We start from the raw sequence: 25,739 nt of genomic DNA on the forward strand, positions 1-25,739 counted from the left end.
TCTTGGGAGACAGGCCAGTCCTTGCCTACAGACAGCCCCCCAACCTGAAGCAAATACTCACCAGCAACCACATACCACGCAACAGAACCACTAACCCAGGAACCTATCCTTGCAACAAAGCCCGTTGCCAACTGTGCCCACATATCTTTTCAGGGTTCACCATCACAAGGCCTAATAACATCAGCCACACTATCAGAGGCTCGTTCACCTGCACATCCACCGATGTGATATATGCCATCACGTGCCAGCAATGCCCCTCTGCCATGTACATTGATCAAACTGGACAGTCTCTATGTAAAAGAATAAATGGACACAAATCAGATGTCAAGAATTATAACATTCATAAACCAGTCGGAGAACACTTCAATCTCTCTGGTCACTCGATTTCTGATCTCAAAGTGACTATCCTTCAATAAAAAAAACTTCGAAAACAGACTCCAACGAGAGACTGCTGAATTTGAATTAATTTACAAACTGGATACAATTAACTTAGGCTTGAATAGAGACTGGGAATGGTTGATTCATTATCAAAAGTAACCTATTTCCCCTTGTTTATTCCTCCGCCCCCCCACTGTTCCTCAGATGTCCTTGTTAAACCCTGGATTTGTGCTGGAAATGGCCCATCTTGATTATCATACACATTGTAAGGAGAGTGATCACTTCAGATAAGCTATTACCAGCAGGAGAGTGGGGTGGGGGGAGAGAAAACCTTTTGCAGTGATAAAACACCCATTTTTTCATGGTCTGTATATATAAAAACATCTTCTGTATTTTCCACAGTATGCATCTGATGAAGGGAGCTGTAGCTCACGAACGCTTATGCTCAAATAAATTGGTTAGTCTCTAAGGTGCCACAAGTACTCCTTTTCTTTTTGTCCTAAAAATCTCATTAAATCTTCTCAACTTCAGGAAATTCCATCTTGTACTACAGTATTTTCTACTTATATGACCACCAGCTCCCAAGTTGTCCCTTCTATTTTAGTCTACCTGCTGCCACATATAAACTTGGGGACACAGTGCTGTAATAAAGTAAGGCAGGTTTAAGCCACTCAATATAAATTAGGTGTGACCCTCACACTGACAGAATGCCCCTTTATGCAAAGTTGGGCATACCAACCATAGTCCTATTATAGATGATTTACCTTTAAGAGGGGAGACAGTTACTGTTTAAAATCAAATTTGATATTTGTCAGACTCCAGGAAATGTTAGCTCCAGTTTAATAGAACAAAGCACATATGGCATGGTAACAGAAGTGTATATATATAAAGAAATAAAGCATAATGTTTAACAACGATAATGAAACTTTGTCATCTTTTCAGAGCTAAGGTAGCGTATGGAAACAGCCTGTCAGCAGCCTGGTACATCTAGGTCAAGACGACACATGCTATCCATGGCTCAGGAAAGGAAGAAGCTATTTGCACAGCAAGTGATTTTTCAGTAAGGACCCCCTTATGATATCCCCACTTGTAAATGAGGAAGTAGATCTTGGATCTACACTATCATGGCTCTGATGAGACACAAATTGCTGGTGGTGGTGCTGTGCTGATTGCTCTCTGTGCAGAGCCCTGATGTGAGACAGGGCATGACACACCACTTATAGATTCAGTGCTATAAGGTTAAATAATTGAAAGCTTTTTGATATTATTGGGCCTTATAGCACATCTTCAATAAATAATGCATAGGGATCTTTAGAACATCTTGCTCCATACCTTAAGCCATTCTCAGTTTTGTCTATTATCCATTTCAGCTCATTGGCAACTGTGTACATGCCCTGTCCATATGATGTTTTTATTGTGCTAAGCGGGTTTTGGTGTCTGCAGTTGTCACTCTCTTTTGGAATCTGTACATGTCTACCACCTACAATTGTGATTATTTGAGTTAGTAGCCAATATAGCTCCAGCATTCAGTGCTTCCTCATTGTTATTTAATTCAGGATTCAGATTCTGCAGTTCCTTCCCCTTGTTTATTGGATAATTCATCTGTTTCTCCCACGTGTTGTGGAATATCTCAGCCCTCACAGTCAGGTGACATCTGACACAGGTAACACCCTCAGGCAGACAGATTGGACCTAGTTTAATTAACCTCTTATATTGTATGGTCTATTGAAAACCATTATTTAAAAGGCATAATTGTGCTTTCAACAGCTTTTAAATATTAACATCTTATGTATTATTAATTATCATCCTCCTCCTTCATGTTATGCAGAAGAATTTACCCTGGTTAGAAATTCTTTTCTAGCTTAAAAATGTGCTGTGAAGCTCCTTCAACATGCTGTTGAAGTTCCTTCACTCACCACCCTCTCTAGTCTAATTTCTTCTGATCTGGTTTATTAGAACCAAATCATGCTCCCATTCAAATCAGTAGGCATTCTGTCATCTACTTGAGTGAGAGCAAAAACTGGCCCAGGGAGGTTTATTTTATTGGTTTTAGACTGAACTCAATCATGGTGATTGTTTCTTTTCTACTGCATTTCTTCTCAAATCTAGATTTTGCCATATTTTACATCCTGTATGGATGTCAGCCACACCAAAACAGAAAAGTTTCATTCTGTTAATACTTGGGGATAACACAGTTTCTGAATTATTTTCTTTTGACGACTCTTTTACTAATTCTTATTGCCTTTGTTTCCCCATTATCTTATAAAAAAATGTGAAGGAGCAACTTGTAATAGGGGGAATAGACAAGACAGAGAGGATCAAACAACAAAGGGTTTCAAATAAATTTTATGGAGGGGAAAAATCAGTTTCCAAATGTTTTGTAATCAGTAGTGTACTAGCCTCTAGGAAGAAAGGGCCTAGAAGTGGGACAACATCCAGCCAAAAAAAAAAAAAGTGTAAGTAGAGAGTATACACAAATGATGGTCTTAAAATTTTTCTTTGGGATTTTGACTTGTTTTGATACGTTTTGCTATAGCCCACTGATAGGTCCCCCGGTTACTTACACATTCTATCCACTGCATTCTTGCATATACATACTTTAAGTTTTGCCTGGTTCTAAATTTGGCACCAATATCCTCGCCACCCAGTCTTTCTTGGGCATGCAGAGATGAGGGAAGCAATGTTTTTAGTCTTCACCCAAGGCAACAGAAAGTTAATCCATAATTGGTTGAAATAACCCATATTTTCAGGGTCTCAGATCTAAAACCTACTTACCAGTTCAAAAGTTTTGGCAGATAGTTGGTTTATTTAAAGCCTTATGTCTGTGAGTTTTAGAAATTTTACAGCATCACATTGTGCTGAACTCAACAAGTCTCACATACTGACATTCAGGACCAATCTTTCAGTGAACCTTGTCCTGCCTCTAAATTTGAAACTGTACATATTTCTAACTGTACATATTTCTGTATGCAGTTCCTTGTGAAAACATTACTGATTTTGTATTCACACTAGTATATGTACACACAGAAGATAACTGGGCTCTTAATTACCACATTTATACATGTAAATACCTTTTATATGCTTGAATGCTTTCATTGAATGTGCAAGTTTAGGGTAACCATATTTCCCAAAGAGAAAATGGGACACTGGGACTAGCCTGAACCATGCCTGCGCCCATCGTAAGACTGGGGCTCACCCGAGCCCTGCCTCTCTCCCACCCCCCATGAGAGACTGGGGCAGGAGACACTTCTCCGACTGATCAAGTTAGCAAGTACAAATGGGACAAACACCCACTTTGCCAAAAAAGTTGTGACGGTTGGGACAGACTTAAAAGGGACTGTTCCAGCCAAAACGGGACATATGGTCACCCTATGCAAGTTGAAACACTACTGTGACAGAATCCCCAGGGTGCAGCTTGGGACCGTGGGACTGCTGTGACCGCTTAACTCTCCAGCCTGGGCTGTCTCTCACAATGCTTTGCTAGTGACAAGCAGCAAACCCCTCCAAGTGCTGTTATCACTCAGCACAACCACCTGTGGAGCCCCACACCCAACTACGTTTCATGAATGGCTCTGGGAGCATTCATGCATCACACAGAAAGGCATCAGCTGAATCCCCCCACTCCCAGTGCTGTACCTTAGGAATATACCCTCTTTCACTGCTCAAAAATGAGCAGTGCAAATTTATTAAATTGGTTCACCACTTCAATGGAAAGTGGATATACACCAGCATATGTAAACCTGAGAAAACACCCTTACCACACACTTCAGGCAAACTCACTGGTAAAGATAAACAGTTAAACAATTTTATTGACTACAAAAGATCGACTTTTTGCCTGAGTTAGTTACCAAAAGAAAATAAAAGCATGGAGTCTAAATTCTCAACCCGATTAGACTGGGCAACATCTAGGTAAAGCAGTTTCTCTCACCCCACTGGATATTATAGTCCTTAATTTACAGGTTTGTCCCTTAAACTTGGGCCAGTCTCCTCTGTTGGAGTCTTCAGTCTGAGTGTCGTTATTGCTTGCAGCATAGGTGAGGGCAGGAGAAAGGCCCAGCATGTGGCCACTGTGTTCTCTTTTATACCCTTAGTCCATGGGCTTGGAGAACACAAGTCCAGGCAGGTCTGGTGGGCACTGCTGAGTCCCCCAGCAATTCCCCTGATGTGGCCTTATGCAGGCGAGTCATTGAATCGTAGCAATAGCTGTTGATGTGTTGGACACCTGCCCTGGCATTAGTTACTTTCCTTGGCATGGTATCTGGAGAGCTAGTATCTGGGTTCTTCTCAAACGCACAGCATATTTTAGTGACAACCATATAGCACATTCTCATAACTTCATATGCATTGATGATATACATATTTAGATGGAACAATGGGTTTCAGCAGATCCTAAACTTTTCCCATGGTACCTCACGTGGCATGCTTTATATACAAGATCACAATTATATGTAAGTGAGGAATATGTGGGTTACAGGGTGCTTCCCCGTAGTGTAGAACGTCATGAGTTTAAAAAAAAAAAAAATATGTACCAGTAAGTATATGCAGATCACAAAGATTGTCTAGAAAATTTACTATTAGTTCTGTGGTTTTATTGTGCTTTATGTACAATGGAGCTAGATACTCAGGCCAGATTCTGACCCCTCTATGGCCCTTTTGTACCTCTCTGCCAGCACACAAGGTCTGTATAACCCACTTCAATCCTTCCCTAGAGTGGGGAATCTCTAGGTGGCATAGAATAGGTATGTAAGGGTTGGTGAATTGGTCCTTGGGAATCTGATTGCAACACATTTGAAGCTTCTTGTCACCATCTGTGAAGTTCTGTAGAACTTACCCCGTCCATAAGAATGGCCCTACTGGGTCGGATCAAAGATCCATCTAGCCCAGTATGCTGTCTTCTGACAGTGGCCAAAGCCAGGTGCTTTGGAAGAAATGAACAGAACAGGTAATCATCAAGTGATCCATCCCCATCATCCAATCCCAGCTTCTGGCAAACAGAGGCTAGGGACACCAGTCCTGCCCATCCTGGCTAATAGCCATTGATAGACCTATCCTCCATGAACTTATCTAGTTCCTTTTTGAACCCTGTTATAGTCTTGGCCTTCACAACATCCTCTGGCAAGGAGTTCCACAGGTTGACTGTGTGTTGTGTGAAAAAAATACTTCCTTTTGTTTGTTTTAAACCTGCTGCCTATGATTCTTCTCTTGTTGAGCTTTGCATCAACTTCCAGCCCCCTTGCTATTCTGCCATTTTTTCCTCCCTCATTCTCATCTCAGCTTCTCAATCACTTTTGTCTCTTTTTCCAGGCAGCCCCCTATACTCATCCACAAAACCCTCACTCTGTCTGCATTTAAGTCCCTCTTAAAAGACACACACCTGCCAAGCTGCCTACAGTGAGTCTAGTTCACATCTAATAAAAGCCCCTAATTATTATTGTTCTCCTTCCTCCAACTTCTGTTTACTTGTCTGTCTGTCCTCAGAGTGTGAGCTTCTCTGGGCAGGGACCATCCCTTCTTGGATATCTGGAAAGTGCCTAGCACCTTCTGAGTACTACTACTACATCCCTAGTTAAAAAAAGATCTCTGGCTTAAATGAAACCAGAAAACCATAAATAAAGTAAACAGTAATCCCCTAATGCCCCTACTCTACTAGCGCTACATTGATGACATCATCATCTGGACCCATTGAAAGGAAGCCCTTGAGGAATTCCACCATGATTTCAACAATTTCCATCCCACCATCAACCTCAGCCTGGACCAGTCCACACAAGAGATCCACTTCCTGGACACTATGGTGCTAATAAGCGATGGTCACAACCACCACCCTATACCAGAAACCTACTGACCGCTATTCCTACCTACATGCCTCCAGCACACCATACGATCCATTGTCTACAGCCAAGCTCTACGATACATCCGCATTTGCTCCAACCCCTCAGACAGAGACAAACACCTACAAGATCTCTATCAAGCGTTCTTACAACTACAATACCCACCTGCTGAAGTGAAGAAACAGATTGACAGAGCCAGAAGCTACCTACTACAGGACAGGCTCAACAAAGGAAAACAGAATGCCACTAGCCATCACCTTCAGCCCCCAACTAAAACCTCTCCAACGCATCATCAAGGATCTACAACCTATCCTGAAGGACAACCCATCACTCTCACAGATCTTGGGAGACAGGCCAGGCCTTGCTTACAGACAGCCCCCCAACCTGAAGCAAATACTCACCAGCAACCGCACACCATGCAACAGAACCACTTACCCAGGAACCTACCCTTGCAACAAAGCCCGTTGCCAACCGTGTCCACATATCTATTCAGGGGACACCATCATAGGGCCTAATCACATCAGCCACACTATCAGAGGCTCATTCACCTGCACATTTACCAATGTGATATATGCCATCATGTGCCAGCGATGCCCCTCTGCCATGTACATTGGTCAAACTGGACAGTCTCTACGTAAAAGAATAAATGGACACAAATCAGATGTCAAGAATTATAACATTCAAAAACCAGTCGGAGAACACTTCAGTCCCTTTGGTCACTCGATTACAGATCTAAAAGTGGCAATTCTTCAAACAAAAAAACCTGCAAAAACAGACTCCAACGAGAGGCTGCTGAATTTGAATTAATTTGCAAACTGGATACAACTAACTTAGGCTTGAATAAAGACTGGGAATGGATGGGTCATTACACAAAATAAAACCATTTCCCCATATTTATTTTCCCCCCTCCCCCCATTCCTCAGACATTCTTGTCAACTGCTGGAAATGGCCCACCTTGATTATCACTACAAAAGGTTCCCCCCCACCCCTGCTCTCCTGTTGGTAATAGCTCACCTTAAGTGATCACTCTCGTTACAGTGTGTATGGTAACGTCCATTGTTTCATGTTCTCTGTGTATATAAATCTGCCCACTCTATTTTCCACTGAATGCATCCGATGAAGTGAGCTGTAGCTCACGAAAGCTTATGCTCAAAAAAATGTTAGTCTCCAAGATGCCACAAGTCCTCCTTTTCTTTTTGTGGATACAGACTAACACGGCTGCTACTCTGAAACCAGTAATTACAAGTAGATTAGCATGAAGAACATTAATTACTAACATTAACAATTAACCAGGAAGACTGCTCCAACTTGGACCCAAATTAGCAATTTCATACCATTTGTAATTCTTAACAAAACCACTCTGCCACAGATGTCTGCTGTGACCTTGGGCAAGTCACAATCTCTGTGCTTCAGTCCCCCATCTGTAAAATTAGGATTAATTCTAGTTCCTTTATCTATCTTTATTTAGCCTGTGACCGTTTCAGGGCACAGACTCTCTCTTATCACGTATCAGTGCCTAGAGCACAATAGGGACCTGATCTTGGTTGGACCTCTAGGTACTACTGTAATAAAAACAAAACAAGTAGTAAAATATGTACAGAATAAAATATTTTATTCATATCACATTGAGTCGTGCTACACATTTGAAATAATGATCTGTTTTTACTATCTCTCATACACATAAAATCCTATTTCACTTAATTATATTTGAACAGATAAATGTAGAAACGCATGGCTCAGGGGGAAGCACATTATTTCTTAAACATGAGGAAGGACGACAGTGATTTTCCAATGCCCAAGAATAGTTTATATACATTAGGTCTGTCTGTTTCAGCAGCAGCCTGGCAAGAATCCTGTAGTACCTGACGTGCCTAAATTCAAAGAGCAATTAATGCACTCGTTCAGATGTTTGTACTAAACGTAGAGTGGATATTCAGTGCCATAGTGCCACATTGTCTTGACAAAGACAGCACAAGAGCTCTATATAAAACAAAATGTTACCTATCCTATGCCTTTATTAGTCTAACTCTCATTAATCACAGTTAGTGGGTCTGGTATACTGGAGACCTAATTGGATAATGAATACTGGTCTTGGGGCAATGCTACAGTCTCAGGAAATTAGCTAGAACCTTACTAGTGTTCACTTGCTCTTTTTATTGTTTTTGAGCAGTACTTTCCTCTAAAACTAGCTTATCATTGTGGAAAAATATGAGAAACAAGTCAAAGGATTGAGGATATTTTTAATCCCAACACCGAAACAGAGTGTTTGGGCCAATTGCTGAGGATTCCTACTGAAGACTAGGAGAGTCAAGAGAGCTCAGTAACCCCAAGGATTAGGCCCAGGCTATCCTAGGGGAAAAGGTATAAGAATTTAGAGAGATTAAATGGGCCCTACAAGGTCACATGGAAGTACAGATAATGGGTTTGTTAGAACATATAGGGGAAGAGGGATGGAAGAAGTTATGATGGTGGGGGTAGAAAGTGGACAGGCATAGAAGGTGGACAAGATCTCTAGTTTCAGAAATTCTGGTTATTTTTGGATAAGCATTGGGAATCCTTATAGCCAGATATTCAGAAATGTCCACTGATTTTGTGTGCCTCTGTTTTAGGACATTCAGTCTAACACACAAAGCCAGATTTTCAGAAGTGCTGAGGCCAGGGAGTTTCTATTGAAGTTAATGTCTACTGTTAATGTTCTTGCCTTTTGTTGTGCAAAGGCAGCTGGGGGCTGTGATTCCCCGCACTAGGAGACATCCCTCCACTAGCGCTGATGGAGCGAGTTTGCTAAAAAATAAAGTGCAGCCACAGCAGTGCAAGCAGCAGGAGGGACTAGATGTCCAATCAGTACATCCCCAATATGCTAGGTAAATTCTTGGGCCGGCTAACCTCCCAGCATTCGTGCCAAGGTGACTACACTATTCTTAGCACACTAGTTTGATCAGAGCTAGGGCAGGGATATCTCCTGGATCCGGGAATTACTGCCCTCGTTTGAAGTGTAGACATATCCTTAATTTTCATCACTGGTTGTTTAGCTCTCCTGCTATACTGGAAAGCTCTTCCCCTTCTGGGATACTGAAAGTAAAAAAAAACAAACCCAATACAGACACTCACTGCACATCTTGTTCCCTCAAGTCTCCCATCCCCTGAGGGAAGGGAGCAGAGCTGTATATATACAGCCACATTTCCCAGCATTCCTTGCTGAGAGGCCTACAATTCCCATCAGTCCTGATGACAACAGCTTTGAAAAATCCACTCATTCTTAGCCAAAACTGAGAACAGGGTAATACTGGACCTGTAGCCAGCCTTGATGAGCCTGTCACATTACAATCACATAATAAGTAGCAATATGCTATCTGTGGTGATGAAGCAGTGTGTGGTTTCTTGTGAAGTGAAAGAAGTGTCCCATTGCCTCTCTCCCCGAAACTGATAACTCCAGCCAATCTCCAATACCACCACCACACTCCGTATTTGGACTTTCATCTAGAGCCAGGCAATAGCAATAAGTAAAAAGATGTTGAAATCTGTGAACCATTAGCAATGCTCACTCACCCAGCATAGGAAAGAACAAATATATTTATCAAGGGTGGTGCAGATTCCTCCTTCAAAAAGACCATCCATTTTCATCGTATGTTCACAGGTGATTCAAGATTTTACAGGCTTGCTGTGGTGATGGAAAGAGCTAAACAAAAAACCCAAGAGTTTTCATTCAAAACAGTTTAATGTTAAAACACTAACCTCTCCAAGAGGAAATAGAAATTCACCAGAATTTCTCAAAGCAGATGGATCAACAAGTAGTTATTAGGGTATATAGTGGCATCAGTGATTAAACAGAACTCACTGATTCTACTGGGGACTTCTGCTGCAAAAGTGAGGATGTAAGACCCAGCCTCATTCTGTAACACTGAGAAGCAACACACATTACAGCTTTAGTTGCATGGGCTCTCATCCAGAGTTTCAGCACAGTAATATTTATGCATGGCATTTGCATAAGAACAATACTTCTGTTCACAACATTTATCATCTACTGGATGGACATATGTAAATCAAAAATAATTCTGAACAGGAATTAAACCATATGGAAGTAGAGAAACAAGAGTTTACTCTTTTCCCTCACAATTATTGAAACATGGTGTGACATGACAAATACTGAAGTCCTCTAACTGCTAATATTTAAATAGAACTTACCCAACTCCTACTGAAGTCAATTAAAAGACCTCTCATACGGAAGTCTTACAAAAGACTTGTTCAGCGGTGGTGCCGGAAAAAAACAACAAACTTTCCATGTGATCTACACTGGTGTTTCTCAACAACTGGTCCGTGGACCAGCACCAGTCCCTGAGATCTCCTTGACAGCTTAGAAAGGCAGCCAGCCAATCCCTGGTATCAAAAAGGCTGGGAAACACTGCTCTACACAACTCTATAGGAAAAAGGGTTTCAACCACAAAGCTCAGAGTCAGATCCCAACTTCCCCAAAGTTCCAGGGTGGTTTGGAACAAGTGTTTCAGTTTTGGATCAAGCTGTTAAGTTTGAATCTAAATTTCTCCATGCACAGAGAACAAATTAGAATATGGCCTGAAGTAGAACACCATGGTCCAGATTCCCATTTGCACCTCTTTACACTCCCTTTATGGGTCAAAGGGGCCTTAGTATATATGAGACTGACTAGGCCCTATTCTAATTATTCACCACTTTAGTCTACTCCATGTGATCTTCAGACTTGCCTGTTCATGGCTTTTTAATGTTGAAATGGAAGCAGAAAACCTGTAGAAATAGGAGCACCTAGCTGAAAGGAATATATTCCACTGTCTTAACATTAAGAGTTGAAAAACATTGATGTACAAATTGAAACTCCTGGTCATCATCTGAGTTATACACACTTCTTCCCACTCATGCCCTCAGCAGTGTCTCATTCTGACATCATTGTTAAGATCAGTATAATTAAGATCACTGTCCTATAAAAATGTTTCTTGGGGAAATTTACTATGGAAACAAGGAAATGTGTTCTTTTGGACAGCCAAAGATGTATACTCATCTCTCCTAAAACGGACTGTGAATGTCAATTAAGAATTTGAAATAATCCCTTTGGTGTTTTAATGATATTCCCACAAATCATTTCTGATAAGCCAGATACAAGGGATCAAATTCTGAGGCCCCTGCTCAGTTTTCAAGTCAGTCCTTACCCATGTAAATTCAGCAGTTTCCCTGAGAAAGCATTATATAAAAAGTGAGCAACTATCTCAGGAGTTAGCCAGGATTAGCTAATATAGTTGGACAAACATATTGTGTGAACATGCTGCACTAGGGAATAGAAGGTTAACAATTATACTATTAGAATATTTCGTGTTCTCTTTGGTTTCAAGCTCTGCATGTAGTACAATACGTCACTTTCTCATGAAACGGACACAAAGTGAAATCATTTGAGTTGGATTTCAAAAACATTCAAACCAAACATACTGGAAGTCTGTAAGTATAGATACTAAGGGCTATCCCCTCAGCTGATGTAATTCAGCATCCCTCTGTTGAGGTCAACAGAGCGATGCTGATTTACACCTGCTGGGAATCTAACCCATCATGCTTCTACAATGAACAAAGCTTACCTATGGCTATAGGTCAGATGCTCTGATCTGGTCAAGCTTCATTCAGCTGAGCACAAGAGAATGAGCAAAGATGACTTACGTACATTTGGAAAGCCCTCATCCTGGGGCCAGCCACTCAGCTGTCCAGTCCCTGGTGTAAAGGAGCCTCACTGTGTCCTACTTTACATCTAACTACGTATGGTCCCAAAAGGGTCATTCTGGCACCTAGGAATCACGATCCCTCACACCAGACACCAAGATAGGGGTTATGTATTCTACTACTGGGCATTTAAACTGGCTTTAAAGGATGCTTTTCTTTAGAGCCCAGTACAAAACACACATACAATCAAAAACATATCCAACAGTCTCTTTGGCAGCTAATATCTCTGTGGCACAGCAAATGCATTAGAATGGCATGGAGACAGACGACAAGTAGAAATGGGCAAATACAGTGGAACTTTGTTTTTGAAGACTTTCAGCTTTGAAAAGGTTTGCAAAACTAGTGCAAGTTTGCAAGGCTCATGCAGGAGATTAACTATACTGCACTATAAATATAACTAAATATGTTTAATTGAGTCTCTTTTCTCCAGGTACAAAATTGTCGACATTAACTACACTATAGTTACAATGAAAATAAAATAAAATATGAAGAAGAATATCTCCACTATTATTGGATTAGTTACATTAGTTCAGTTGTAGTCATGTTCGGTTATTTGAAGGATATGAGCAATATAAACCGATTTCTGTTAACAATATTTAATCTTTGGAATTCATAGTGCATTGGCACTTTGTTTCCATATAGTACTTTTACATTATGTAAACAAAGTAGACTAAGATTCATTAGACCATAAGTTACTGTTTAATTCTCTATATTGTGTATCAAAGTTTAATTTTCCACTTACAAAAACTTTAAAATCATCATCAAATATGAAACAAACAGTTAAAGCTGTCCATTTATTATGGCTCAATATTACTTATGACTCAGTTGGACTATGCTTCGAAAACTCTCATGAAAACTCAATGAAAGTGAGACCTGAGATGAAATAGGGCTTTAGGGTTCTCTTGTGGTTTAAGCAGTAGTGACCGTGCAGAGGCTCGCCCACCCCCTCTAGGGCACTGAGTAGCCCTAAGAAAGCATAGCAATTATGCCATCCTTGGAGAGGATGTAGAATGCACTTTTCCCCTTGCTGTTGGGCAATGGGGAGTCTAGCACTACCATTTGACATTAGGCTTAAGCTCCTAAGCAGATATACACCCAGCCCCCTGCACAGGGGAGCAAGGAGAGGCCCTTTGAATTCTCTCCTTGCAGTCCCACACAGTGGCTAGGTACAGTCAAGTCCTCAACAAAACTGGGGCTGACTTCAGTCCACAGGATAGGCTATAAGGAAGTTATTTTAGGGATTAGCAAAACCAGAGGTGGTTTTATTTTTATTTTTTTCTAAAGTCAGATTTTGCTTGACTTTTGCCAAACTAGATGTGACTGAAATCCAAGATTCATTCCACCTGGACCCACAAAGTTTGGGGGGAGTTCAGAGATTGGCCCATCTCTGGTCAGGCTACGTATTATTATACAACTTAGTGCCTTTGATAAACCAGAAGGAAAGAAGAAACACAATTATGAGTTGTTTCACTATTTCTATGAACCACTAATGAGTTAATTGGTAATGAACAAATGAGCAATTAAATGAGTTTTCCAATTGATAGAAATGGCATTTTGAACATATTTTATGAGATTCAGCCTCAGGGGAAACAGAGAGCAAGACAAGGCAAAAAAACCACTCACTATCTGTCCTTCAGGCATATGGTTTTTCTAAAGGGAATGTCATCTGGAACAATCTTATGTCTTCACTACGACTGTTGATTAATCGCAGTTAATTCATGTGATTAAAAAAATTAATCGTGATTAATCGCAGTTTTAATTGGAGCTGTTTAGCAATAAAATACTAAGTAAAATTTATTAAATATTTTGAATGTTTTCTACATTTTCAAATATATGGATTTTAATTACAACAATACAAAATGTACAGCGCTCTCTTTATATTTTTATTACAAGTATTTGCATTGTAAAAAGGATAAAATAGTATTTTTTTCAATTCACCTCATACAAGTACTGTAGTGCAATCTCTATCGTGAAAGTGCAACTTATAAATGTAGATTTTTTGTTACATAACTGCATTCAAAAACAAAATAGTGTAAAACTTCAGCACCTACAAGTCCACTCAGTCCTACTTGTTTAGCCAATCAAGACGACAAACAAATCGGTTTACATTTACGGGACATAATGCTACCTGCTTCTTATTTACAATGTCACCTGAATGTGAGAACAGGCAGTCGCATGGCACTTCTGTAGCTGGCATTGCAAAGTATTTACATGCCAGATGTGCTAAACAATCGTATGCCCCTTCATGCTCCGGCTACCGTTCCAGAGGACATGCTTCCATGCTGATGACTCTTGTTAAAAAAATAATGCATTAATTAATTTATGACTGAACTCCTTGGGGGAGAATTGTATGTCTCCCGCTCTGTTTTATCTGCATTCGGCCATATATTTTATGTTATAGAAGTCTTGGATGATGACCCAGCACGTTGTCCGTTTTAAGAACACTTTCACTGTGGATTTGACAAAATGCAAGACGGTACCAATGTGAGATTTCTAAAGATAGCTACAGTACATGACTCAAGGTTTAAAAATCTTAAGTGCCTTCCAAAATCTGAGAGGGAAGAGGTGTGGAGCATGCTTTCAGAAGTCTTAAAAGAGCAACACTCTGATGTGGAAACTACAGAACCCAAACCACCAAAAAAAGAAAGCCAGCCTTCTGCTGGTGGCATCGGACTCAGATGATGAAAATGAACATGCGTCGGTCTGCTCTGCTTTGGATCGTTATTGAGCAGAACCCATCATCAGCATGGACACACATATTCTGGAATGTTGGTTGAAGCATGATGGGACATATGAATCTTTAACACATTTGGCACGTAAATATCTTGTGACACTGCCTACAACAGTGCCATGAGAACGCCTGTTCTTACTTTCAGGTGACATTGTAAATAAGGAGCGGGCTGCATTATCTCCTGCCAATGTAAACAAGCTTTTTTGTCTGAGTGATTGGCTGAACAAGGACGACGACTGAGTGGACTTTTAGGCTCTAAAATTTTAGACTTTTGTTTTTCCAATGCATGTTTTTTTTACATAATTCTAGATTTGTAAATTCAACTTTCATGATAAAGAGATTGCAAGTACTGTAGTGCAATGGAATTGAAAAATACTATTTCTTTTGTTTTTTTACACGGCAAATACTTGTAATCAAAAATAAAAATAAACTGAGCACTATACACTTCGTATTCTGTATTGTAATTGAAACCAATATGTCTGAAAATGTAGAAAACATCCAAAAATATGTAAATAAATGGTATTCTATTAACAGCGCGATTAATCATGATTAATTTTTTTTAAATAGCTTGATAACCCTAGTCTCCACATGTATTATTCAGTTAGCTATGCAACACCACATTGCAGGCCTGGTCTATGCTTAAAAGTTAGGTCAATATAGCTACAGCACTCTAGGGTGTGAAAAATCCACACCCCTGAATGACAGTTACAGTGACCTCAGTCCCAGTGTAGACACAACTAGGTTAATGGAAGAATGCTTCCATCAGCCTACGTACTGTAATTCAGGCATGTGGTGTTTCTACACCAATGGGAAAAAAAAAAAAAAAAAAGTCATTCTGTTGCTGTAGGCGGTCTACACTATAGGGTTATGCCAGCATCGCCATAGCTATGCCACTGTAGTTCACAGAACAGACACGGCCTGATACGAACTAGAGGCTGGTTTAACAGAAATAAAGTCAGGGAAAGGTCTGTGTAACTGCTAGTTTCCTTCATGCACTTGCGGGGATGGCAGGTTTGTCCATGTCCTGCCCTGCCCCGCAGACCTGCCTTGTAAGCAGATATATATTTTTTAAAATAATGTAAAAACGTGAGGGCTCTGGGGTGGGGCTAGAGGTGTGGGAGGGGCTGGAGATGAGGGATTCACGGTGCAGGAAGGGGCTCAGGGCTGGGGATGAGGAGTTTGGGGTGCAGGCAGGCTGCCCCTGGCTGGGGCCAGAGAGGAGAATTCCCCCCAGCCCTCTTCCCCTCCCTCCCCACAGCACTCATCTCACACCATCTAGGGCCCCTCTCAGGTCCAGGGAGCCCCCTTGCCTCTGCTGTGGTGGATGCGGGGGGTGGAGGGAGAGGCAGGGAGAGCTGCCATCATGTGTGCGCCTCCTCCCCTGCTGCTTCCCCTCACTGGGGAGTGGGGGATGGGGCTGTCTCTTGCTCAGCGTGGGACAGAAGCAGTGACTATGGGCAGGGGGGCCCCCTGTGATGGTGGAGGGTCCCGTTGGAAAAGGGAAGGGTCCATCCGTCAGAGGTGGAAAAGCAGGGTCAGCCTGCCCTGGCACTAGTGGTTGGGGGGCGCTAGGACCCTATGGCAGCAGTTGATGCCATGAGCTGGCAGAGCAGAGCGCAGACCTGCAGGGGGCAGCCGCCTGCTCGAGACACGTGGGGGCAGTAGGTGGAGCCAGTAGGCAGGGCCGGGGAAAGACCTGGCCCTGAACAGTGGTGAGCTGGACCCCTGGGCCCTGAATATCGCTGGAGCACAGACACCATGGGCCCATATAAAACTTGCCGCCCCTGTGCACTTGAAGTGCTTGACTACACTGAAATTCAGGTAGCACCTGTAGATTACAAAGGAAACCGAGAAATTGAAAGAAGTTCCTAAAATGAACACATCCCTACTGTAACATGCCTCTACATCCATCCAGAGGAGTGATACTGTCTTACAGACTATTATACTAGCCCTCTAGTAGAAGCATCATCCTTGTCTTTCCCATAAAAGGAAGCACTGAAACTACCTTCTGCCAGAGAAGGTAAAGTCAAACAAAAACAAAGTACGTACAAAAATCCAAGCTAAATATTTATAAGCCATATAAGTGCATTATTAAATAGGATTCTGCTGCAAACAGCCTCAGTTCCCTTGTTTACTTGGCAATTGTCCTGTGCTGTTCTGTTCCCTCACTGCTTGACTGTCTCCTGCAGGTCAATCTACTGCAGTTGCTTAATTAAAATAGAAGTAGAGCATGTACATACACTACAGTACCGATATATTAAATCACTGCAAAATGTGAAAGCCATAATAATTCCATTACAGTACACATCAAGGCAGTGTCCTTCAAGAATGCTTTTCTTAAAACCTAGATGAAATTAAGGAAAGCACTGTAGTTACTAATGGCAGAATGAGATAAAACACAGTGAGCAGCCTTGGGGAAAAGTGGCAGATTGGCAGTAATGTAGGTAGGGCTAAGATTTAGTCACAGGTATTTCTGGTAAAAGTCATGGACAGGTCACGGGCGATAAATAAAAATTCACGGTTCATGACCTGTGCATGACTTTTACTATACATACCCATGACTAAATCTCTGCTTCTGGCGGGCCTCTACTCCAGCAGTGGGGGTTTACTGCCCCTATCAACTGCTGCTCTCAAGATGGCCTCTGGGGCTGCTGCTCTGGTTGCCTAGGGACTACTGCACCCCCGGGACCGCTGCTCGGGTGCTCCCCGGAGCCGGCCGCCCCCAGGACCACTGCTCGGGTGCTCCCCAGAGCCGGCCGCCCCCGGGACCACCTAAGCCGCAGTTGGTGTAGCTGGCCCTGGGCCCAAAGACCGCTTGAGCATAGGGTTGCCAACTTTGTAATCACACAAAACTGAACACCCTTGCCTTGCCCCTTCTCTGAGGCCACACCCAGCTCACTTCATCCCTCTTCCCTCTGTCGCTCCCTCTCCCCCACCCTCCGTCCCTCCCTCATTTGCACCAGGCTGGGGAGGGTCCCTTTTCGACTGGGTGTTCCAGTTGAAAAACCAGATACCTGGCCCTCCCTACTCTGGTCCCGGGGCCAGCTGCTCAGGTGGCCCTTGAGTCAGCTGCACCAGCCTCTGCAGAAGTTGCAGGAAGTCATGGAATCCATGACTTACGCGCCCTCCATGACAGAATCGGAGCCTTAACTATAGGTGTGTAACTCTGACTCACAGAATTTAAGGTCAGAAGGGACCATTGTGATCATCTAGTCTGACCTGCACAGTTCAGGCCACAGAATCTCATCCGCCCACTCCTATAATAGATTCCCTAGCCTCTGGCTGAGTTACTGCTTAGTAACAGGAAACTAAGTCAAAAGAGAAAGCCAGCTTCTATCGTGGTGTTTTAACACACACTGTATAAAACCCAGATTCAGGGGAAATTTTTTAAAGATATTGAAGCAAAAAATTTGAGAGCACAGACCCCAAATATAGGGTGCGGGAGGGGTTTTCCTTTTCCCCCTCTCTCTTTTTAATATAGTTCAAGCTTTGAAAAGAATTATTAATCCTCATTTCCACTTGCACCCAATGTTTAGTAGGCATTGCACAAAACACAGAAGCCATGTCCTTCTGCTCTGAAGAGCTTACATTCTAAACAGACATGGAAAGTGCACTATATTTTCCCTTGTGGAGACTTAGCTTCAAACACTGAATAGGTCACCAATGAAATAAGTTATGTGGTCTCAACGGTAGTCCAAAGTACTGTGATCACACACCAGATTACAAAGAACACCCCCAAAATACCAGACAGTTTGACCCAAGTGACAGTCTCTATTCAGCGATGGGTCTGTTGCCAGTGATGTGTAAACTGGAAACAGTCAGGAAACTCCAGCTAGGGATTTATCTTTCAAGTGTTACAGGTGAAAGAATTATTTCAAAGGAAAGAGCAGCCTGAGGGAGTCCTTTTTAGTGTTTTGTCTCCGACGTTTGTTCCAATTCTGTTAAACACTCAGTTGCATCCGATGAAGTGAGCTGTAGCTCACAAAAGCTTATGCTCAGATAAATTTGTTAGTCTTTAAGGTGCCACAAGTACTCCTTTTCTTTTTGCTAATACAGACTAACACGGCTGCTACTCTGAAACTCAGTACCTGTGACAGTCATGTAGGCATACCTTTCCCGCAGTTAGACAAATCAAATCCAGGTTCACAAAATATATGAGCCACTTCCCTGCTTCCTGCAAATACAACCAGAAGCTAAATCTGAATCTAGGACAGTGTCAAGATGCTGTCCTGAGAGAAAAGAAGCAAAACCCTGGCCCCAATGAAGTCAGTAGCGAGGCGTTTGCCATTGACTTCATTGGAGCCAGGATTTCACCCAAGGTCTCTGATAGAGTTTGTTTCCATTATGACAGGTTTCAGAATAACAGCCATGGTGGTCTGTATTCGCAAAAAGAAAAGGAGGTTTTGTGGCACCTTAGAGACTAACCAATTTATTTGAGCATAAGCTTTCGTGAGCTACAGCTCACTTCATCGGATGCATACTGTGGAAAGTGTAGAAGATCTTTTTATACACACAAAGCATGAAAAAATACCTCCCCCCACCCCACTCTCCTGCTGGTAATAGCTTATCTAAAGTGATCACTCTTCTTACAATGTGTATGATAATCAAGGTGGGCCACTTCCAGCACAAATCCAGGGTTTAACAAGAACGTCTGAGGAGGGGGGAAAACAAGGGGAAATAGGTTACACAAGAGATCCACTTCCTGGACACTACAGTGCTAACAAACGATGGTCACATAAACACCACCCTATACCGGAAACCTACTGACCACTATTCCTACCTACATGCCTCCAGCTTTCACCCTGACCACACCACACGATCCATTGTCTACAGCCAAGCTCTGTGATACAACCGCATTTGCTCCAACCCCTCAGACAGAGACAAACACCTATAAGATCTCTATCAAGCATTCCTACAACTATAATACCCACCTGCGGAAGTGAAGAAACAGATTGACAGAGCCAGAAGAGTTCCCAGAAGTCACCTACTACAGGACAGGCCTAACAAAGAAAATAACAGAACGCCACTAGCCGTCACCTTCAGCCCCAACTAAAACCCCTCCAACACATTATCAAGGATCTATAGCCTATCCTGAAGGATGACCCAACACTCTCACAAATCTTGGGAGACAGGCCAGTCCTTGCCTACAGACAGCCCCCCAACCTGAAGCAAATACTCACCTGCAACCACATACTACACAACAGAACCACTAACCCAGGAACCTATCCTTGCAACAAAGCCTGTTGCCTACTGTGCCCACATATCTATTCAGGGGACACCATCACAGGGCCTAATAACATCAGCCACACTATCAGCGGCTTGTTCACCTGCACATCCACCAATGTGATATATGCCATCATGTGCCAGCAATGCCCCTCTGCCGTGTACATTGGTCAAACTGGACAGTCTCTACGTAAAAGAATAAATGGACACAAATCAGATGTCAAGAATTATGACATTCATAAACCAGTCGGAGAACACTTCAATCTCTCTGGTCACGCGATTACATACATGAAAGTTGCGATATTACAACAAAAAAACTTCAAATCCAGACTCTAGTGAGAGACTGTTGAATTGGCATTCATTTGCAAATTGGATACAATTAACTTAGGCTTGAATAGAGACTGGGAGTGGCTAAGTCATTATGCAAGGTAACCTATTTCCCCTTGTTTTTTCCTACCCCCCTCACCTCCCTTCCTCAGATTTTCTTGTTAAACCCTGGATTTGTGCTGGAAATGGCCCACCTTGATCATCACACACATTGTAAGGAGAGTGATCACTTTAGATAAGCTATTACCAGCAGGAGAGTGGGGTGGGGGGAGGTATTTTTTCATGCTGTGTGTATATAAAAAGATCTTCTACACTTTCCACAGTATGCATCCGATGAAGTGAGCTGTAGCTCACGAAAGCTTATGCTCAGATAAATTGGTTAGTCTCTAAGGTGCCACAAATCCTCCTTTTCTTTTTCCATTATGAATACAGATTACAGTTACTATTTTCTTTTATACTCTTGGATGGTGGTCATGCTTTGCTTCCACATCCTCTGTGGATAATCTACCAGCAAGGTATAGGATGAACCTACAGCCACATGGAGGCTTTTATTGATGCTCAGAGGAGATAGCCTAATTTTATGACACAGGAAACAGAATTGCTGATGAAAAAGTCACTAATTTCTGATGCCTCTTTTACAGGATGGAGTACTAGAGTGAGCCCCTGCAAAAAAGCCACACATGCAACAAGATCTACCTAGTCTCTTAGCCACAATAAGGGAAGTATGGAAAAAAAGGATATTATACATGACAGATGAGACCTCTGGAGGCTGATGCAGAGAACGGTGGGGGAATACCAGAAACTGAAGGAGGGCCACCAGACATATCCTAAGGCTAATGGAGACTGTCCCAAAACAAATACCTCCTTTACAGTATGTCCACAAAAGTACCAAAATGCCACTAATGTGAAGAGATATCTACTCTCAGATCTACTGCTCCTCTTTTCTCGGCAAGTGGGATCTATAGTCAGATAGCCATTCCTTCAGGCCACACTGAGTGAAAAGGAAGTAAAAGTAACTTAAGGTTCATTTTGCCTGAAGTTAGCTCCTTGGCTAAAGCAATGAGGAGTGGAACCATGACTACCTCCACCCTGTCATCTTCATAGCATCATACACATACAGGATATAGGGGAATGCAGGACTGATCCATTCTTGAGTGCAGAGACTAGATTCTCTCTGTCCTCCCCATACTGTGCATCTGTATAAGGGCCAGGCAGAATCTGTGATTATGTATTGTGGTTTTAGCTCAAAGCAGATGCCTGGTTATTATTAAGTCAATTGTTTCTGGCAACAGAATCCCCAGGGCTTAAAAAAGCAACACTGCAATGCTAAGCATTTACAGTGACATTACGAAATATTTCATAGTGGTATCTACACATCATCCTCCCTCAACAGTGTAGGGTGAATAGCCAAATGCTATTGGGGGCCAGGCCAGAGTTCCTTTGCAGTCCTTGAAAATTGATGCAGCTTGTTGGGGCTGTTGGCAGCCAGCACAGATTACAGCAGCCATTTGGCTGCTCTAAATTACACTAGGGAGCTATCCCAACACACAGCTGAGCCCAAAACTATGGCACACAAAGTTGGATGCAAAGGTAGCTTTGAACTCTCACACTCAGCTTTCATGAGCACTGCTCTATGGCAGCTGAGGATGTAGCCCCATATCTATTTTTAACGTATCACAGTCCAGAAAGTTTCCATCTGAGTTGATGTGTGAATGAATTACTCACTTCTGTAGCATTTATACTTTCAGAGACTACGGACATTGTACGTGGTCTACGGACAAAGACTCCTTATTTTTAAGAGCTGCCAGTTGCCAATTGTTTCCCCTTCAGGAGTTCAGACTGTTAAGAATAGTTCAGGGCTAGAGTTAAACACAAGTTAGTTACAAAAAGGGAAAACTTTATTTAATGTATTTCATTAGCTTAACCGTGTTAGTGTGGGGCTGTAACTAGAACTGGTCAAAAAAAGGAAAAAGTGATTCACAGTAAACAGAGTGGCAGACTGGGTTCACTGTTATTTGATATGTTCTAATATTCATGGTTTGTGAGGAATGCTTGGGATTCATGAGTGTTTATGAATCCTAGATGTTTCATTGTTTAAGCATAAATGATTATTCATCTGAAGATTCAAACCAGAAGACACCGTGTTCATGACTGCATAGTCATTATTTGTTCATCTCCTTTTTCGAAAGGTTGTCATTAAGGCAGGGAGCAGAAACAATACCATGTGACTGAGGTGATCAATCACACTCCATAAAGAGCGAATGGTTGAATTAAATAATTCATGGGCTTTAACAAATCTGGGCCTCCTGCAAAGGCATTTGATTGGAGTCCACATCTGAAAAGCCCAAGATTCAGCGTGTGGCTTTCTCCTTCCACTTGTCCCCCATTACTTCTGCAATGCAAACTGCAGGGGGGTTAATGCTGCAGGGGCAAGAGAAGAACACTTCCAGAACTGAAATGACCTGAATTTGTGGAGAGATGGAGAATTCCTGTTATACAAGAAGGACCTGCAATGTACCCTAGCCAAAAATGAAAATGAAGGGTGAGACATCCTGTGTCTCCAAAGGCTCAAGCTACATTCCCTGTAGATCTCTCAGCTAGTACGAAGCAGTTTGTACTGCACACCATGTGGAACTGGAGCATAAAGTTGCAAACATTCTGGCACTGATGAGGGGCCACTGCAGCTGCTGGTTTGGCAGCATTGGCTGATCCAGACCTGTGACCAACCCACAGGCTAAACTTGATTAACAAGCTACTCAGCAAATACTTATCAATAACTCAAACGTTTGCAGAAATCAGGACAGATTCAAAAGTGATTTTTGAACAGAAAGCGTTAAATCATAGTGAATATTATGCACAACAAATTTGAGCAGCTCTCAGTATTTCATTGTGTTGTCTCTTTTAGAGACCACTGCTCTGTGACAGCAAGACTCATATTATTCCCATATGATCCCCATTCCCTTACAATTAATAAAATATAAGCAGAGGAAAGAGGCTTTATTCCAATCAGGCTAGCTGTATCCCAACTGTAGCTAGGCCAATGGCTACTGGATGGCATTCCAGCAATCTTATTATAATCACATACACTTCACATGACCTACTTTGAGCATGAGAACAACTTTCAGGAGCAAACCTTTCCATACACAGAAAAATGTTTTATCCAGCTAGTGGTTCACGTGGCAGTGGCACTCTGACTACTCAAAGGTCATATTTAAAAGCCCAAATCTCCAAGAAATGTAGAACCATAGACTTGCTGGATCAATCTACATGCAGGGAGTATCCGCTTCAGAGATATGATGAATCAGTAAAGAATATTTCAATACTTGCCATACTTCAGAGTCCTGCCATAGCAAAAAGTAACGTCTTCAGTTGAATGTAATTGGTTTTCAGGTGAGGGTAGAGAGTTCTGAAAAGAGACAATTAACAGGCTTGATGTTCTAAGAACGTGTGCCTCACAGCTTACATCTGGAAGGTTAGAGTCTCAGTTACAATAATAAGATAAGTAAACACGGCAATGGTGGTACTGTTACTATGAGCTGTACGAGAACAACCATTCAATTACAGGTTAGGCTTTAAGAACATTATGAAAATATTTGATGTTACTGCAGGTAACAAAACAGAACAGCACAGCTAGATCAGAAAGCCATTGGTACTTCTATAGCTTTTTTGAAATACAGAATACACACGTTTCCAAAAGGAACATGCTAACCTTAGGTTTGCCACTTTTAAACATAAACCAGTGTAACATAGGGAAATCCATCTTGGATTGTGGTGAAAACCTCAAGCTCTGCTGTCAGGATTTATGAAGTCGGCAAGATTCCTTGTATGGGTTTTGCTCATTGGTTATTATGCTGCCTATTACTTTATTGTAATATGCCACCACATTAGGCGGGGATTCACTTTTGCATTACTAGTTCTTTCTCAGCTAAAATACAGTACTCATCCTTCTCTCAAAAGGATCTATGAAGCCTGTAGAATTGCCAAACAAGGATGCTTGGTAAGTTTCCCCATGTTTCCTTTCCCTCCTCACATTAAAAAAAAAAAACAATTAAAAATTATGTAGTGATTCTTGGCAGTAATGGTGAGGCCAAACTCCAAGTTGAGTGTGAGGAGAATAATTGTTTGTGTTCCAAATTTCAAATCTGCCACGCCATTAATCATCACAGTGCATTGGGCTCAGTGGAATTCCAGTTTGTGGTGGGGTAGAAAGGGGAGATACTTCTATGCCTCTTAAAAGCTTAGATTTAGTTCCTTTCATGCCAAAAGCTCCCCAATAGCTTTTCAGGAATCTATCCCCCATATTTCCCAAAGGGAAAACGGGACATCATGTGGAGTTAGCTCAAGGGCTGCCCTGCCTCAGCCCGAGCTGCTCACCGAGCCCCTCCACTCCCCAGCTGGCCCAAGCCTCTTGCCTGAGCCCTGCCTTCAGCGCGGGACTGGCATCGCTACTTGCCCTGCCCAACCCCCACGTGGGGCTGGCATTGTAACCCCCACCACACACACACTTATCTGCACCGCACTTTTGCCAAAAAAATCTGACTGGCTGGGATAGGGCTTAAAAAAGGGACTGTCACGGCCACAATGGGATGGATGGTCACCTTAGACCTCCACCACCACTCACATACCACACTGTATTTTTATGTAACAGTACATGGCAATCAAAGAATCAGAAATGCTGGCCTGGAAAGGACCTCGATAGTCATCTAAGTTTCTTGGCCCCGCTCCCCAGCAGCTGGGCCCCAGTACAGAGCAGAGGGGATGGGCTGCTGCCGCATCCCCAACAGGGGCACTGGAACAATTTGTATAGTGAGGATCAGGGCCGGCTCCGGGCACCAGCTTTCCAAGCAGGTGCTTGGGGTGGCAGTGAGAATGGAGCAGCAGTCCATGTCCCGCAGTGGCAATTTGGTGGCAGCTCTGGGCGGCAAAATTGGTAGAGCCGCTCCTAGTGAGGATGCTGAGTGCCCTTGAATCAAACTCTAAACCCTATATATAATGGAAACCACTTCAAGCCTTGCGGTGTGGCAGCACCCCCAGCACCCCTAGTTCCTACACCTGCGCTCCCGAGCTGGGCTCTCTCTCAGGCAGACGCTGTGCTGCACAGAGGCAGGGACGCAGAGTGGCCACCCTCAGCCGGTGTCAGAAGTGGCTCCGTTCTGCCCCCTCCATTCCCTGCCCAGGGCCCAGCTGCCAGGGAAAGGAACTGAGTGAGCTGGAAACATGTTGGGAGGGAGGAGGACAGAAACACCCCCGCCCCAGCCCCCACCGGTAGGCCAAGCAGAGCAAGCCCCGCAAAGGCAGCACAGTGCTTGCAGCAGTCGAGGGGGAGGGAGGAGTAGGGAGAACACGTATAGCCACCTCTGCCTACACATTCAGACAGACATTATAAAGGGCACAAGAGCAAGCTCTTAAAAACTGCCAGGTCTCCTGAACTCCCCCTCATTAGATGTGTTTCCTGGGGAATCTTACCTACCAATTCTCCTACTAATGTTACACGTTAAGATGGCAGTGGAAGAATA

The 25,739-nt window shown here is 42.7% G+C and overlaps 1 long non-coding RNA gene across 1 annotated transcript in view; it reads left to right on the forward strand.

The window, feature by feature from the left end:
- The window catches only part of LOC140911389 (uncharacterized), a 96,691-nt gene extending 72,700 nt beyond the window's left edge, over positions 1 to 23,991 (forward strand). The window contains exon 3 of the long non-coding RNA XR_012158932.1: positions 20,865 to 23,991. This is a non-coding gene — a long non-coding RNA (uncharacterized lncRNA). The remainder of the gene's footprint in view (positions 1 to 20,864) is intronic.
- The last annotated feature ends 1,748 nt before the right edge of the window (positions 23,992 to 25,739 follow it).

The sequence above is a fragment of the Lepidochelys kempii genome, chromosome 5 (assembly GCF_965140265.1).
Source record: "Lepidochelys kempii isolate rLepKem1 chromosome 5, rLepKem1.hap2, whole genome shotgun sequence".
In the NCBI taxonomy this organism is placed as follows: Eukaryota; Metazoa; Chordata; order Testudines; family Cheloniidae; genus Lepidochelys; species Lepidochelys kempii.